Here is a 15,610-nt window from a genome sequence, read left to right as displayed (position 1 = left end):
GCTTTGACTGATGGCAATAACTGAGGATGCAGATGATGGAGTGTAGGGACACTGCTGGACCTTGAACTTTCTGGAATGACCAGCTGGACCAGTTGATGATATTGAATAGCAGCAAGAGTGAAATCTATTAACTGAGCCCCAATTACCATCTGTACAAGGGCAGAATGGATGGAAGGCTGTTTATCAGTGACACCTGGGAGATACTTAAGGGACTTTGGTGATACCAAACTCAGCACGAGTCAGCAGCTCAGAAAGCAGACGTCTGAGATCATTACTAGAAATGGGTCCCTAGTCACAGTTCATTTCAACAAGGAACTGCCCTTCACCAGGTGGTGCTGAGGCTGTTGGAAGTCTATAAACAAATGAACAAAGTTTCCTGGGTTAACTCGAATAGATCAAATGCCTAAATGTAAAGGATGAAACAATCCAACTCTTAGAGCAAAATGTGGGAGTAAACGTAATGCCCTTGGATTGGCTAGGGGCTTCTTAAACATAGGCCAGAAGCACAAATCACAGCAGGAAAATGTGACTTTACTAAAGCTTCAAACTTTAATGCAGCAAAGGGCACAACCAACAACATGAAGGCAGTTCACAGAAGGGGAGAAAATATTTGCAGAGAACATTCAGAATATCTAAAACCACGCAGGACTTAATTCAAAAACAACCCAGTTTTAGAAATGAGCAGAGGATTTGAGTAGCTGGTTTTCCATTAAAGATAAGCAAGCAGAAATTAGGCTCTCGTGAAGATGTTCAACATCCTTAGTCATCAGGACAGTGCAAGTCAGAGTGATGGCTGTGACAAAAAGATGGACCCCAGCAAATGTGGGAAAAGGTGTGGGCGGAGCCCACGTGCACAGTCCCGGAGGTGGTGAAGTGGCCCAGCTGCTGTGGAAGGAGTCGAGCATTTCTTCAGAGGACTGAACTTAGAATTACTATACGATGCAGCAATTCTGCTGACTTAGGCTCTCATGAAAATGTCTGTGTATTCATAAAGTGTTAAACACAGTATCAGAGAGTAGAAGTAGATCGAGGGCCTGATGAACTGATGAGTGGGTAACCAAATGTGGTATGTCCGTGCAGTGGGGCATTGTCTGTCCATAATTAATAATAATAATAATAATAATAATAAATAATAATAATAATAATAATAATAAGTGAACCCCAGAAACACTGTGTTAAATGGAGGGAATGGAGCACAGATTATCTCACGGGTATGAGTTCATTCATGTGAAATGTTCAGAATAGGCGAATCTGTAGACAGCAAGTGGCCAGTGCTGGCAGAGGCTGAAGGATGGCAATCTTTCTGGGATGATGGCAATGTCTTGGTGACAGTTGGCTGTAGCCTGTCAGTATACTACAAACCAATGAATTCTACAGTCTAAAAACATGAATTTTTGTCTATACAAATTATACATATATTTTAACAAACTCAATATTAAAAAGAAAAACCACAACCACCATCACCACCACCCCTTCGCATACACACCTTGACCAGAGTCCCCTTCATAGACCTTGGGTCCTGTTATGCCAACAATACTGGGTTCTGTCCTGAGTGTAAGACAGAACCAAACTATTGGTGAAATTATTAAGGCCACTCCACGTAGTTAAAAGGGAGGTTTATTTTGTGGGGTAACTTACAAGTGAAGGGATAGGTAACAGGGTCTGGGAAAGGTGTGGCGCAGTCCGGTGGTGTTCTCTGGAGTGTCCAGGGTCCAGGAACCAAGAGAGCTGGTGCATCCAGATCTCGGGTCTTCAGGGTCCTCTCTTGGTTCCGCCTTGTAGGCGTGACAGTTACGGAAGCCTCGATGGGGGTTGGAACTTCCAGATCAAAGCTGGAATGGCTATCCACTACATCTCCCCCATTTGTCTAAATAAGAAGGTTCTAACCTAATACAAGATTATATACAAAGGAATGGTTATCAAATATTGTTCAGGAGTAATGAGGGATAATGACCTAGATAAGATGGAACTACAACCAGTGCAAACAATATCAAGCAAGAAACACACACTAAAATCCAGAGAAGTCTGGAGTGTAGTTAAATGGCATGTTACAAAGATCATTCCAAAAGGTGTCCTATCCTAAAGAAAGCTGGAATGGCTACCCACTACACCAAACTAGAGCTTATTTCACCCATAGAAATATAGTATGAGTATCAGACATTTAGGCTGTTCAGGCAGAACATTCAAGACATAGAGATGATTAGCCCATTTTTTAAAAGTAAAAGGCTTACAGGCATTGTGGCTTATCAAATGTGAGAGTTTTGGTGTGTGTGTGTGTGTGTGTGTGAGAGAGAGAGAGAGAGAGAGAGAGAGAGAGAGAGAGAGAGAGAGAGAGAGAGAGAGAGAGAGAGAGAGAGAATAATCCAAGCCGTTCTCTGTCATCCTGGAATATGACTGTGCTAGGAAGAGGCTGGCCTTGGTCAATGCAGAGAACTTTCTACACATTGGATCGTCTGAAGGAAGAAGGAGACTCCCAGGGAGCAGTGAGAGACAGGCCCCATGAGGCTGGTGGGCACAAGTGGGAGGTTCCAGTGGCTCCCAGTGCCAGGTCAGCCTTGGTGAGCCATCGCTGGGTTTTGTTGAGTGAGTTTTGTCATTTCCTCCCAGGAAACTCTGCCTTCGCTCAGTCAGCTCATGCATGCCTAGACCTTCAGGACACCCATCTTTCGTGACCTTGAGCTTTCCCACAAAATATACATCAATATTTTTGTCATTTAAGATGTGGCTATCACAGGGAAAAGGGACTGACGGGAACCATCACCTTTGCTGTTTCTTAATCCACATGCTCATTTATCCCAAACGACTATAGCACATGAAGCAAGCCCGTATCGTAAGCCATATCATAAGCTCGTAGGTACACTGGAAGTATGTGGAAAGCCTGTATAAGGAAAAGAAGACAGGCAGGCACTGAATTATCTTAATATTAATAGAGGCCTCTTTGCATTTCAGATATCTGGAACTTTCTAATAGCATAGAATTGAAAGATACATGGAACAGTCAAGCTCAGTATCGTTTAATCAACACGCCATTACAACAAGCTCTCCTACTGCCATTGCGATATCATGATATACTGCTACTGCGGTATTGTAACAACCTAAATGAGTGAAAATTTGTCAGCACAGGTGGAAATAATGTGGTACCTGATAGCCATCCAGCTATTCATAGTGATGCCTTTTATATTAAGTATTAATTCTGGCACCTAAGCTTACAAGCCACATGTATTGTTTCCAGAGGAAATAGGAAACAGTAGCTTTGATGTAATGCTCCGCTCTGCCTAGGCTGTGGCCTTAACTTGGCTTTAGCCTAAGCCATTTTAGCATTACTAACCTGTATTCATCTGCCTCTTATTACAGGGAACTGGATATGCTCTGGCCCGTGGCCTCCTGGCCTAGGGCCACTCGGCCATGTTACTGATCTACTGTTGTGTCCAGCCATAACCTTTGCATTGTGTTTCTGAGGGTATCAGATTCTTCTGCCATTTGCTCTGGGGAAGTCATGCTTTGTAGGCACAGCTAAATGTGCATTAGTGGGGGTGATTTCATAACACTCAATTGGTGCTATTATGATCAAATATAAAGAGTGGTAGAAATACCCTTTTCTAGGAATGGGGTGCATATATTTGCTGTTCAAATTGATTGGCTGTCAAAAATGGCTATATGAATTAGTGTAAATGTGTACTAATAACACGGTTAAAATTTAAACAGAAAATCAATCCAGTAATAAGAGTGTATGAGAATCCTGCAGAGCCAAACAGGTGCTTCCCTGCATGGGGACATTCGAGTGCCATGTGGGGAATGTGGATGCCTGTGGCCCAAGGACACATGAGCAGTACAGGTGAACTGAGGCCCCGAGTTTTACTAATAGGAGGTGATCTTCAGTAATAACTTACAACAAACCTTAGAAAAGAGAACCGCTGTTTGGCTCTGCCTCAGCCAGGGTTTGCTATTGCTGTGGTAAAATGCCATGACAAAGGGCAACTTGGGGAGGAAAAGGTTTATTTCAGCTTACAACTCTCGGGTCATGCTCCATCACTGAGGGAAGTTAGGGCAGGAACTTGAAGCAGGAACCCAGAGGCAGGAAATAATGCAGAGGCCATGGTGCATGCTGTTTACTGGCTTGCTCAGTCTGCTTTCTTGTAGCACCCAGGACCACCAGCCCAGGGTTAGGGTTGTCTCGGTGCTTTGAGCCACAGAAATATTAAGTAGGAATTCAGCTGATTACGATAGAGCATTTACCTGGAAGAGTCAAGGGTTTTTCCAGAGGAAGCCAAGATTCAAGGAAGTATTGGTGCTGTTGGCTTTTGAGTATATCAGCTGTTTTCTGCTATGAATTTCATGTGCACTTTTATAGCTCCCCCAATTGATTCTTTTTCCTAAGAACTAACAGTGTGGATTGATAATTCTTTGGGCCTAGTTTTTCCCTATACAGTTAAGGCATTTGGGTAACAGTCACACAGGCAAGGCTTCTTTCTTCCAAGCTTCTTGTTTCTCTTTTTTAGCATTAGAATCAGACATCTCTTTAGCTAGCATCCAAGGCCAGGGCCAGCTCTGGACAAAAGCATTTTATCTGTGATACCTCTCAAACATCCAAGGACAAATGACAGACAGAATAAACATTCCAGACCACCTGCTAGTCTCCTGAATTAAGGTAAATATCCATATGGAGACACCACCTAGGCCAAGAAGATGTTAGGTGTTAGATACATAGCTTTGTTTCTTTTGCAAATTAATCTTTAACCCTCCTTAGAACAAAAGGGCTTTTTACACACCAGGTACATCAAGCTGTGACACAGGCTGCCTAGCTACCCCTGCTCTGCCAGAAAATGGCACAGCCAAGTTATACTGAGAAATAGAGGCAGTTGTATTTTACTTATGATTTATACTAACACTGTGGACTCCTGACATTTCACCTAACAACTTCTAGGAATGTAGTTTGAGCACAGAAGAAGATTGACTTCAACCTTTATATACTATGTTCTCACTAATGTAGACAAAGCCATCTATATGTAAATAATAAATTCATTTCATTATAATATAATTTTAAATTGAGTACAAAAATTAAATATATAATCTAAAATGAATTGCATTTTAGTTCATATGACTATTTCAATCACAGGAAATTATGTGTATACCTCCAGTTGAGAACGAAGTCATGGGCAAGGTGTGATGACATGCACCTTTAATTCTAATACTCAGGAAGCAGAAGCAAGAAGACCTGAGTTCATAACAGCCTGGTCTACATAGTAAGATCCTGTCTCAGGATAAGCAAAAAAGACAGAAACAAAGCCAAGGAGATGGTCATGAAGGAGCATCAGTGTGGTGTCTGAAGATCCCATTGGGTCACGGCTTGGACCAACTGGCCAAGTTTCCTTTAAAAAAAAAAAAAAGAGTTCCCAAGTCTGTCTCTTAATAGGATGTGGCAGTGACATCCACACATACTGGTAATTTAAAGTAGTGTGTATAAAAGTTTAGCATCCTTGATATACATTAAATACTGTCTATGGCTGCAAAGAAGACACAGACATTTTTAAAAGATTGTATTATTTCCTTTTTAAAGCCAGACATGAAAATTAAGTGCTTTAGGAGGGATTGATTCTGGCACATCACTTGCCGACCCACCCACTTTATAGCATCATGTATAGACACCATGGACTTGTAGCATCATCAACTTCCCATCCCAGGGCATGTGAAGGAGTGGAGCCTGCCATTTTCTGTCCAGCTCAAGTGATCACTCTGCAGGGTATATATTCCCAGTCCTTTCTTGACACCTGAGCAGCCATGGCTGCAGAATTGCCTTTTAGATGGAGTGGGAGCCCTGTTCATGCTCCTAGGACGTTTATCGAGGTCAGAAAAGATGATTGGACTCCACTCTTCAAACAGATAGAAAGAGAAATGGCAGGGAGCCATGGCCAGTTTGTTGCTTGTATAGTAGCCACAGTTACAGGTAGGAGAGGCAGCAGAAATAATAAATACTGTCTTTTTAAATTTAGTTGGGCTTTGTGGTTGTTTCTTGCTTATTTTTGTCTTGGGGACAGTGACTTTATCCACAGTTTTTACGTTGACAGGTCTTTCATTGGACTTGTTTTCTCCAACTTCCTGCATAAAATAATCATCACCATAAACTGTGGCTAGCAGCTGTTTACATTAGTGGGGCATGAATGGATTTGAGGCCTCCAGGCAGTGACATAATGAGCCCCACAGTACATCAGGGATGACCCATCATGAACATGAGTGAGAGATGCAGTTTTGATGACAGTTTTCTCCTCAAGGGTAACTGGGACATTATTGAGTAGACTGCTAACTTCAGATTTCCTGAATGATACAGAGCTCTGCCTTCGCATTAGAGTGGACCCTGCTGTCCCTGAATGATTGGCAGGCCCTGCTGACAAGGCAGTACTGTGGGACAGCTGGCTGACAGCCCAGACAGACAGCAGCCTGGCCAGAGGCAGCCCAGCCGAGAGTTCCTTTGCGTGGACTTTGGAGGATAGCAGGTACATCCTCATCGGGATGGAGAGAAAGCAGCGAGGACTTCATCTCAAAGAGCTAGGAGGGGAAATGCTGGCTGCTCCCAGAAGGAGATAGAGCCAGGGACAGTCATGTTCCAGTATAGCAGAGATAGAAGCACAGCCTCATGTACACACAGGATCCAAACGTATATACGCACACAGATACTCAACACAGATCTACCCAGGATGTCAACTCACACAGACACATGCACAAGTACACACAGGACCCAGACACACATGGCTATGACTCGGATGCAAGCACTATAAAACACATGACACTAACCACATAGACACATATACACAGAGACCCACAAAGTACACACTATCAAAAGAAATTCAGCCCGCAGCCACCACCCCACTGCAGGGTGGGATTTCCGGTCCCTCCAGCACTGGCTCTGCAGCTGCCACCAAATGTAGTTTTTAACTAAGTCTCTGTCATTCTATTTACCAATAAAAACGTGGGAATCAGATGTTGGGGTGAAAACCTGCTAGCTAAGAGAGATCAAGAAGCAACCAGCTGACCTTCCTTTTGGCCAGAGACCCAGCAAGAGAGCATCTCTCCAGCCGTTCCAAACCAAAAAGACTGCAGACCTCTAAGTCCCTCTCCACTCGTCCTGTGCATTTCTCTGTCCATCTTCCTGACTTCTCTGTAAGGTAATTCCTGTCAACTCGTTGCTGGCTCCGCTCTTTGATCCAAGGTTGATTTTATTAACACAGTCTCAGTTTTCACAGTACAATCAAATATCCCAGAACAGCAGCCCCAGGTTGTGATCACATGTTCACAGGGAACACCGTTTAAGACTGCCTGTGACTCATGGAAGACCATGTGAGTTGCACTCAAAAGCTTCAGACCTAGAAAGTAAAGGAGCCTCTGAGGGAGGATGGAGGTGCTTCTCCACAGTGTTCTCTCCTCAATCCTGTTAACACTTGGATGAATCCAGAGGCTACTGGATACACAGCCTGCCGTTGGTGTTGCAGCATCCTTTGCTCCTCTGTATTCAGCTCCAACCACCACATCTTGGACCCTGCCATCTTCCACTGGTTTAGAAATTTGTAGTGATTTCCAAGGACCATTGTTTTCATGTATTTAATAAAAGTATCAGTTCATCATAGATTAGAAACGTTTTAAAGTTGATCTTCAACACAGGTAGCTTCAGAAGTCTTAGTTGATGTTGCCCTGTTGGGAATCTGTTTAATTTTTCTGTTGTTTGATCGAGACCACAAAATGCTTCTCTGAGTTTTCCTGTAATCTTAAAGGATTCAGCAGCTAACCGCATGGCTGGGGAGATGACTCGGTTGGCACAGTGCTTGCCATGCAAGCATGGGATGCGATTCCCCAGCATCCATGTAGAAAGCCAGGCCTGGTGGCAAGCACTTGTAACCCTAGTGCTGGGGAGGCAGGGAAAGGCAGGTCTCTGAGGCTCACTGCCCAGCCAGCCTAGCCTAGTGAGAACTTCCCGGCCAGGTGAGAGACCCTGTGTCAGAAAACAAAACAGAGTAGATGGGTTCTAAATTAGAGGTGTTAGCATCTGTCTTAGTCGCTGTTCTGTTGCTGTGAGGAGACATCACGACATGGTAACTCTTACAAACGAAAACATTTAATTGGTGCTTGCTAGGTCTAGAGGTTTAGTCCATTATCATCATGACGGGATGTGGCATGCAGACAGATGTGGTGCTAGAGAAGTAGCTGAGGGCTTTACATCTGGATCCACAGGCAGCAGGAAGAGAGAGCAACACTGGGCCTGGCTTGGGCTTATAAACCTCAAAGCCCCACCCCCAGTGACACACTTCCTCCAACAAGGCCACGCCTCCTCATCCTTCTCAAGAAGTACCACTCCCTGATGACTGAGCATTCAAATATATGAGCCTATGGGGGCCATTCTTATTCAAACCACTACAACACCTATTACTTCTTTTTTTCAGGATTTCTATAGAAAAAGAAGTTTTTGTTCCTCATCACATGAATAGTTATGAAATCTCATTCCCCAAACCCTTAGTAAAACCTTCCTGGATTCCAAAACTGAGCATGGGTGCTGCAATATCTTCAAGAGAAGAGATTTCATTTCTAGCTTGTTTCTGGACAGCCCTGAGACTCTGAAGCAGCTGAACTTTCCGCTCATGTGTGCAGGGCCCTGGATTTGAGCCCAACACTGAAAGCAGAAGAAGTGACTGATTTCAGTCTAGACAGCAGATTTTAGTAGTTGCCAGGTAACTAGATTTGTACTAATTTAAGAAAGGTATTATTCATCTTTATTTCCAGTTCTTACTACAGCACTGTAATTGTAGATAAACGGCGTTCATGATGCCCTGGGGTGTAATATCTCCCTGTGACTGATGGAGATGGTCAGGAGAGACAGTGTTGGTTGACATCCTCCAAGCAAAGAGATCCAAGACAGGATGCAGCTTCAAAGAAGGAAAGGCAGAAACAGGTGGCTGAGCGTATATGCGCTGCCACGGTTGACTGCTCAGGGCAGCACCTGCTGTGCCCAGCTGTGAGTGAGAACCTGGGACCTGAGGCCTGTGTTCATTGAGATTGTCCACACTTCCCTGATCTCCTCCTCATATCACAGATGACATCATCCAGCAGCCTGTTGCCACAGACCTTTTGTTAAACTCCAGGAAGTCATTTTCCACGGGCAGCCAGAGGGAGCTTTCTGAAAGACAAACCTGATCACTCATGAACCTTTCTCAGCCTGTACCTACTGCACCCCATTTTGAACCATTAGTGCCTCCTAGAGCTTTGCAGGTAGGGGAGAAAACCCTCACAGAAGGTGGAAGCCATTCCAGGCTGCACAGCACACTAGGATCAGTCTGTCCTCTCCATAGCAGCTCGCCCTCACCCACCACCCATCCTTCCCGAGGCTGGTAGCACCCAGGCTGGTTTCAACCTCAGCATCCTTCTTCCCATTCATCTAGGCAGGTCCTCACATGACCTTCCTTCTGGTGTGTAGCTCTTGCTAGAACAGGAGGGAAAGGAGAGAGGGAGCAAGAGATGAAGGTCTGGTTCTCCACTGGCCTGGAGCTCAGAGGGCAGGCTATTGCTTTCCCTGGAGACAGTGCTTCTCTAATCTGGTGCAGCTTCTAGCACACAGTCTTGGAATACGGATAGCATAGACTCTTTCAGCACAAAATCTGCCTGGGCTTGCAACATGTTGGCTATGTGTGGAGACTCATGATGTGTCGAGGTGGTGACACCACCAACTTGGGGTCCTAGTGAGAAGCCCAAGGCTGCACCTCTACAAGCCTCTTGCAGAGGAGCTTGGAGCGGTTTTGTCATTCATGAAAAACCTGGTGCATGAGCACAGGCACACACACACACACACAGAGAGAGAAAGGGAAGGACAGAGGAGGCAGAAAACAGCTACTGTTGCTGAGTTTGAGTAAGGAGCGAGAGAAGTCTGCCCCTATCCCCTTTCCTGGGGACACGTCCTGGGTGTTTTCATGGATTTGAATGTCAGGACCAGCTGGTGAACTTGGGCAGGGATTCGGAGGCTCGTCCTGGTGCTCTTGGGCATTTTCTTGTTTAATCCCCTCAGAAGGCTGATTTATACTCCTAGTCTAGATGAAGAAACGGAGAGACTGAGCTTAAGGAACCCACCCCGGGCCGTGCGGGTAGTAAGACAGACTGACTCGAAGCCATCGGTTAACTTGACGCAGAGCTATGCTCTGCGCTTCCTCGTTCCTGTTGCCTTTGCTGCCTATTCTGCAGAGGTCCAGAGTCTGGCGCTACTGGAATCCAGGGAAATCCACAGAACCTCTGCGTGGAAACCTCACTCAACTTAGCATGCTCTCTTAAGATCCTTTCCTTTCCGGGTGTTTTCTTTCTTGCCTCTTTCTAAAGATTGGTCTCCTCCTCTCTTTTCCCCTCCCTCATATTCTTGTATGTCCCCTGGCTTCTCTTGGCTTACCACACAGCTCAGCATGCCCAGCCACATGTACTGACCCAAGCTCTGCCCCTCCTGTTTCCCAACACCTCCTCAACATGAGACTCCTGGGCACGCCAGGGCTTCCCTGCTGTCCTTTCTCAGCTGGGATTTGCCTTCACGAAGTCCTGTTCACCAGTGGAAGCCAGCTCATCACGAGGTCTGGATGGTATATAAAATGGCAATGAAGATTCCTATCCCTTTCACCATTAGTCTCAGTATTACTGTTTCATAAAAAAGTGTGGAAGATCGGTTAATTCTTAGTTAGGTCTCTGTCTTTAGTAAATGTGGGATTGGTGTGGTTTTCAATAGTAAATTCAGTTCAATTTCACATTAAGAGAGGATATCCATTATGGCCCCCAGTGGCCCCTCCCAACTACTCTAAATCCACCAGAAGGCTTTACAGCAGTTTTCTCCAAGTGCAGCAGATTCGACTTCATGTATCATCTCTTAGTGTTAATTATAAGGATTTGAATCTGCAGCACTAATTAATCAGTAATTAGATACTACTGTACCAAAAGAAATTAACAAAGATAAAAACAAAAACACCACTCCGCACAAGGCTATAGCATCTGATAACTTGATCCAAATTCTTCTTAAGAGATCTTGGTTAAGTGGTGGCGCACCACGTATTCCTTTGATGTTGGTGGCGGTGACCTCCAGTGCTAATGGAAAACCTAAAGCTACTCCAGATAAATGAGCACTCTGGTCAGCTGCAGTTCCCTGGTCCCTACGCTCTGGAGGCAGAGGCAGGAGGTTTGCTGCAGTGTCCGAGGCCAGTCTGTTTACACAGTGAGTTTCAAGTCGACAAGGAAAACATAGTGAGACCCTGTCTCAAAAAATGCAGACACCAGACAGCCATTAAAGATATGTGCTTACACTAATTTGTATTCTTCTTTTTCTTCTTCATTGGGAATCTGTTTTATGACATTCAGTAATTACCTTGAAATATATCGGTAGTTTGGCCATATAAAATAAACACACAGTTTATAGTGATGTGTTTGCTATTATTTCTCATTTTAAAATCCACATAGACCAGCTTTTGGGTCTTGTTTATTAATATTTTATAGATGAAGTTTTCTCCGGTCCTGCCCAGCCCCACCGACCCTGCAACTGCTTATAAAATAATCACTCAGAAGCTTATATTAATTAAAACCGCTCGGCCATTAGCTCAGGCCTACCACTGACTAGCTCTTACATGTAAATTGAGCCTGTTTCTCTTAATTTCTATATTGCCACATGTTCCATGGCTTTACCTGTGTGCCATTACATGCTGGTCCCTGGATGGCAGGCTGGCATCTGCTGACTCAGCCTTCCTCTTCCCAGAATTCTCTTTGTCTGCTTATCCTGCCTATACTTCCTGCTTGGCTACTGGTCAATCAGCATTTTATTAAACCAGTGTACAAAAGCATTTCCCACAACAATGTCTGATTAGCGTTTATTAGTTATACGGAATAATGGTTACATTGTGATATTTTCTGACATGTATATAATGTATTTTGATCGTGTTTATACTGCAATATCTTCTCTATCTCCACCTCCTTGACCCTTTCTTCCCAGTAACTTCCACTTCTACTTTAATGTCTTTTTTTTTTTTTTTTTTGTCCTTTTCTAAATTTAAATTTGACCCCTGTGTTTATTTAGGCGAGCCAATCACTGGGGCATGTTTCAGGGGCATGAGTGAGAGGTTATTTACAGGACCATGTGCCTTACCAGGGATTTAACACTGGGAAGAAAGTCTCTGCTCCCTCCAGCAGCCATCAGCTACCAGCAGATCCTTGGGAAGGCGTGGGCCTCGTGAGCCCCACCCCTTCCCATCTTTTCAGCAGGGCTCATGGAGATGCTCACAGCTGCTTTTGGTTTCAGTATTCTACCACATCTCGCCCATCCTCCGGCTCTTCCATTCTTGTCCTCTCTTTCCACAGTGTTCTCTGAACCGTGAAGGGAGTGATAGAGATGTCCCATTTCTGAATGAGCATTCAGCAGTCGCTCATTTCAGCCCCTGCGCTGGTCAGCCTTGCAGTTGCTGCTGTCCACCCCAGAAAGAGGCTGTTCTGAGTAAAGCTGGTGGGAGCATGCATCTGTGGACGTCAGCACAGTCACTCAGAAGCAGCAGCGGCCGCTTGCCCCGCTGATGCCTCTGACCTCCCCAGCCGCGGGCTTTCAGCCAGGTTTACCATACCAGGTGTCAGTTCCTTCCTGTGGAGAGCATCCCAGTTCCAACAGAAAGTGGTTGGTCGCCAGTACTGTATTCATGGGTACATCCTGCCTGGCCGGTCGGTCGTGTAGCATGTCGTGTCTGAAGATGGGTGAGATTGTTCACAGTTCTCCCCGGCAGCCTCCCTAACACCTTCCAAGCCAGCATGGAAGAAGCTTCCAACCCAGAGCTAGCCTGATATCTCCATGGCCTTCCATCAGAGCCGTTAAAGCAGTTTTTGAATTATTAGCTAGACCTCCCGAACAAAAGGTTTGCCTTAGGTGTTAAAACAAAACTTTAAAAATGATATAAGGAGAACTTGGGGGAAAGGGTCTTTGAAACCCAGATGGATGTAGAAGGATGTCTAACAAAGTCCTGCTAGAAATTAGGGGAAAGTTGTGGCACCTTCTCATTCCCATGTACTGGGTACCAGCTCTTCTTAGCCTGGTTTTAGAACTCTTGTTAATAGCAGTGTATTAGCTGCGTATTTTCTTGTCGCTGTCATCAGCTACCTGACAGGAGCCACTCAAGAGTTCATTTTGTCTCACAGTTTTGAGAGACCAGGAGCTACAGACCTGGTAGGCAGACAGGGAGAGGGGCCATGGCTAGGTATAAAGGCAGCAGAGTTCCAAGATGGCCAGCTTCTTCCTCAGCCTCCTGACCCAAGACAGAAGCCTGGCAGCTTTTATCTGCCACCACCAGTCTCCTGCTGATGGACTGACCCAACAAGTTCAAGGCCTGATCAAGACATGTCACACAACAGCAGAGTACCAGTCAGTACCTGGAGCCCTAAAGTAGAGGAGGACGTGTCTTCAGAGGCTTTAAGACCCCAGGCCTGGAGAAGAGACTGGATTGTTTTGGCCTCCAGAGTCCTCCCCTCTGTGAAGCAGAGGGTCCTCTTCTCTGTGTGTATGCTGAACACACGCACGGGTTTCCTCACGCCCGAGAAATGCCTTTCTTAACCGCTAATTCTGACGACGGTTGTATGAGGTTTATCTGTCGCTACCTGCTGTGCTTCAGATTTTTCCTACCTTTTCATTCTGTAACTGGCAGAGAAACGGAACCCAACCCAGACCTCAGACTGTATCCTTTCGAGGGTCCCATCCATCATTGTGGAAAGTGGTGTGTGCTGGTCATGTTGTGTTGACCATCGGAAGCGATGAATGTGGGCACCCAGGTCCCTTTCTCCTTTGTATAGTCTAGGCCCCCAGTCTGGGATGGTGTTCCCTGCACTCAGGGTGCATTAATGGAAACAGTCTTGCAGATGCTCGCAGAACTGTTTCTTAGGGGACTTGATATCCAATCAAATCGACAGTGAAGGTTGGCCATCACAGAAAGAGGTTGCAATTCAGTCTGGGAACAGGGGATGCAAACGCCTATCCAGCTGTGCCCACACCCACACTGGTGTCACTTGGGGAAACTGAGCCAGCCAAACACCCAGGGGAGCATGAGGCGCACTAGGCTCTCCTCTCGGTGCTGCATCAAGGGAATCCATTTCTGCAGGAGGCCAGCATCGCCTTTCCCAGGGTGTGCGGGTCCTGTACCCTGTACCCTGGGATGACTGTAAAGCTTGCGTGGCGGCTGAGTGTGTACGCAGGGATTTCTGCTTCCGAGGGTGTGCCATTGTCTTGCACTCTTCCATGGAGGCCATTTCATTGTCCCTGCTCCTGCTTGCTTATCCGAGCATTTTTATTTGCCAGTCACTGAAACAAATAATTTACCTTTTGATGGGACAGTTTGGGGAGTAAGCACCTAAGGGATTTTGAGAATTATACCGGAAAACGTCAAAGGTTTCCATCCTCTGGCACCTTGGATTGAAACAATAAACTTGGAATAACTTAGTACCATGTTGGGTATCAGAAAGTCAAGCTAGTTTTTGGTAACTTCATGGTGAAATTAATGGAGCAATGTATTAGCTGCCTGTCTTGTTGCTATGGCAAAGTAGCAGACAGAAGCAACCTAAGGGAGGGTTTGTGTGGGCTCAGAGTTTGTGAGCTCACTCCAGGGAAGCCAAGGGCAGGGACCCGAGGCAGCTGCTCTCTGGAGTCAGACGCAGAGAATGTTGAATGGCTATGCTCAGCTAGCGTTCTCCTTTTGATTAAGTCCAGCCTCCAAGCCATAGACTGCTGCGCGCAGCCCACGTTCCAGTAGGTCTTCTCTCTCAGGTCACCTATGGAGTAAGTTCCCCGCGGACGGGCTGGAGGTTTGTTGCCATGGTGATTCTAAATGCCATCCAGCCGATGATCTCAATGTCTCAGGCAGCACCCCCCCCCCGACACACACACACACACACACACACACACACACACACACACACAAGTAAAGAAGTGTTTGGCTATTCTCCAGTGGGAGGATTTCTTTTCCACTCAGTTGTAAAGCCGTGCTGTGAAGTTTTGAGGTCTAGAGTTCACGGCTTTCACAAATCCTCCAGCACACCTGTGAAGGAAAGCCACATTTGTCAAAGTGACAATCCATCTGCAGATATGGCTTATTAATCGTCTGTTGTGCTGCTTCGGCTGCTCCCTAATTGGAAAATGTTCATCTCCCGGGAGGTGGTATCATTTACTTTGTGTCAATGTACTACATACATTTCTGCCTCTCGGTTGTGACTTCTCCGAGGCAGTAAGCTCACACGAGCTGACTCCAGCCGCCATGACGGCTGCTCACAGGTTCGTGTTTAACTGGCCAGGATGAGAGAAGAGCAACCTTGTCTCCCTCGGTGATTACCACAGCTGTTCCCATGCCGTCGTCTTCCTTGGGTAGGATGTGGGGAGTGAAATGAAAAACAAAGGTTGAGGGCCGAGGAGATTGCTCAGTGGTGAAAGCCCACAGTTCAGATCCCCAGGAACCCAACTAAATGGCAGGCGCTCACCTGTGACTCCAGCCTCAGAAGGTGTGGATGGGAAATCCCGAGAGTGAGCTGGCCAGCATGAGCGCCTCAGTGAGTAAGGTAGAAGAGCAATTCAGGAAGACTCCCAGACTCAA

The 15,610-nt window shown here is 45.8% G+C and overlaps 1 protein-coding gene across 1 annotated transcript in view; it reads left to right on the top strand.

Moving 5' to 3' along the window:
* The window catches only part of Znf704 (zinc finger protein 704), a 200,323-nt gene that overhangs the window by 136,058 nt on the left and 48,655 nt on the right, over positions 1–15,610 (top strand). The gene's annotated exons all lie outside the window — the stretch shown is intronic.

The sequence above is a fragment of the Peromyscus maniculatus genome, chromosome 2 (assembly GCF_049852395.1).
Source record: "Peromyscus maniculatus bairdii isolate BWxNUB_F1_BW_parent chromosome 2, HU_Pman_BW_mat_3.1, whole genome shotgun sequence".
Classification (NCBI taxonomy): Eukaryota; Metazoa; Chordata; class Mammalia; order Rodentia; family Cricetidae; genus Peromyscus; species Peromyscus maniculatus.
The sequence above is the reverse complement of the archived record's forward strand: the minus strand, read 5'-3'. Positions and strand labels throughout refer to the sequence as shown.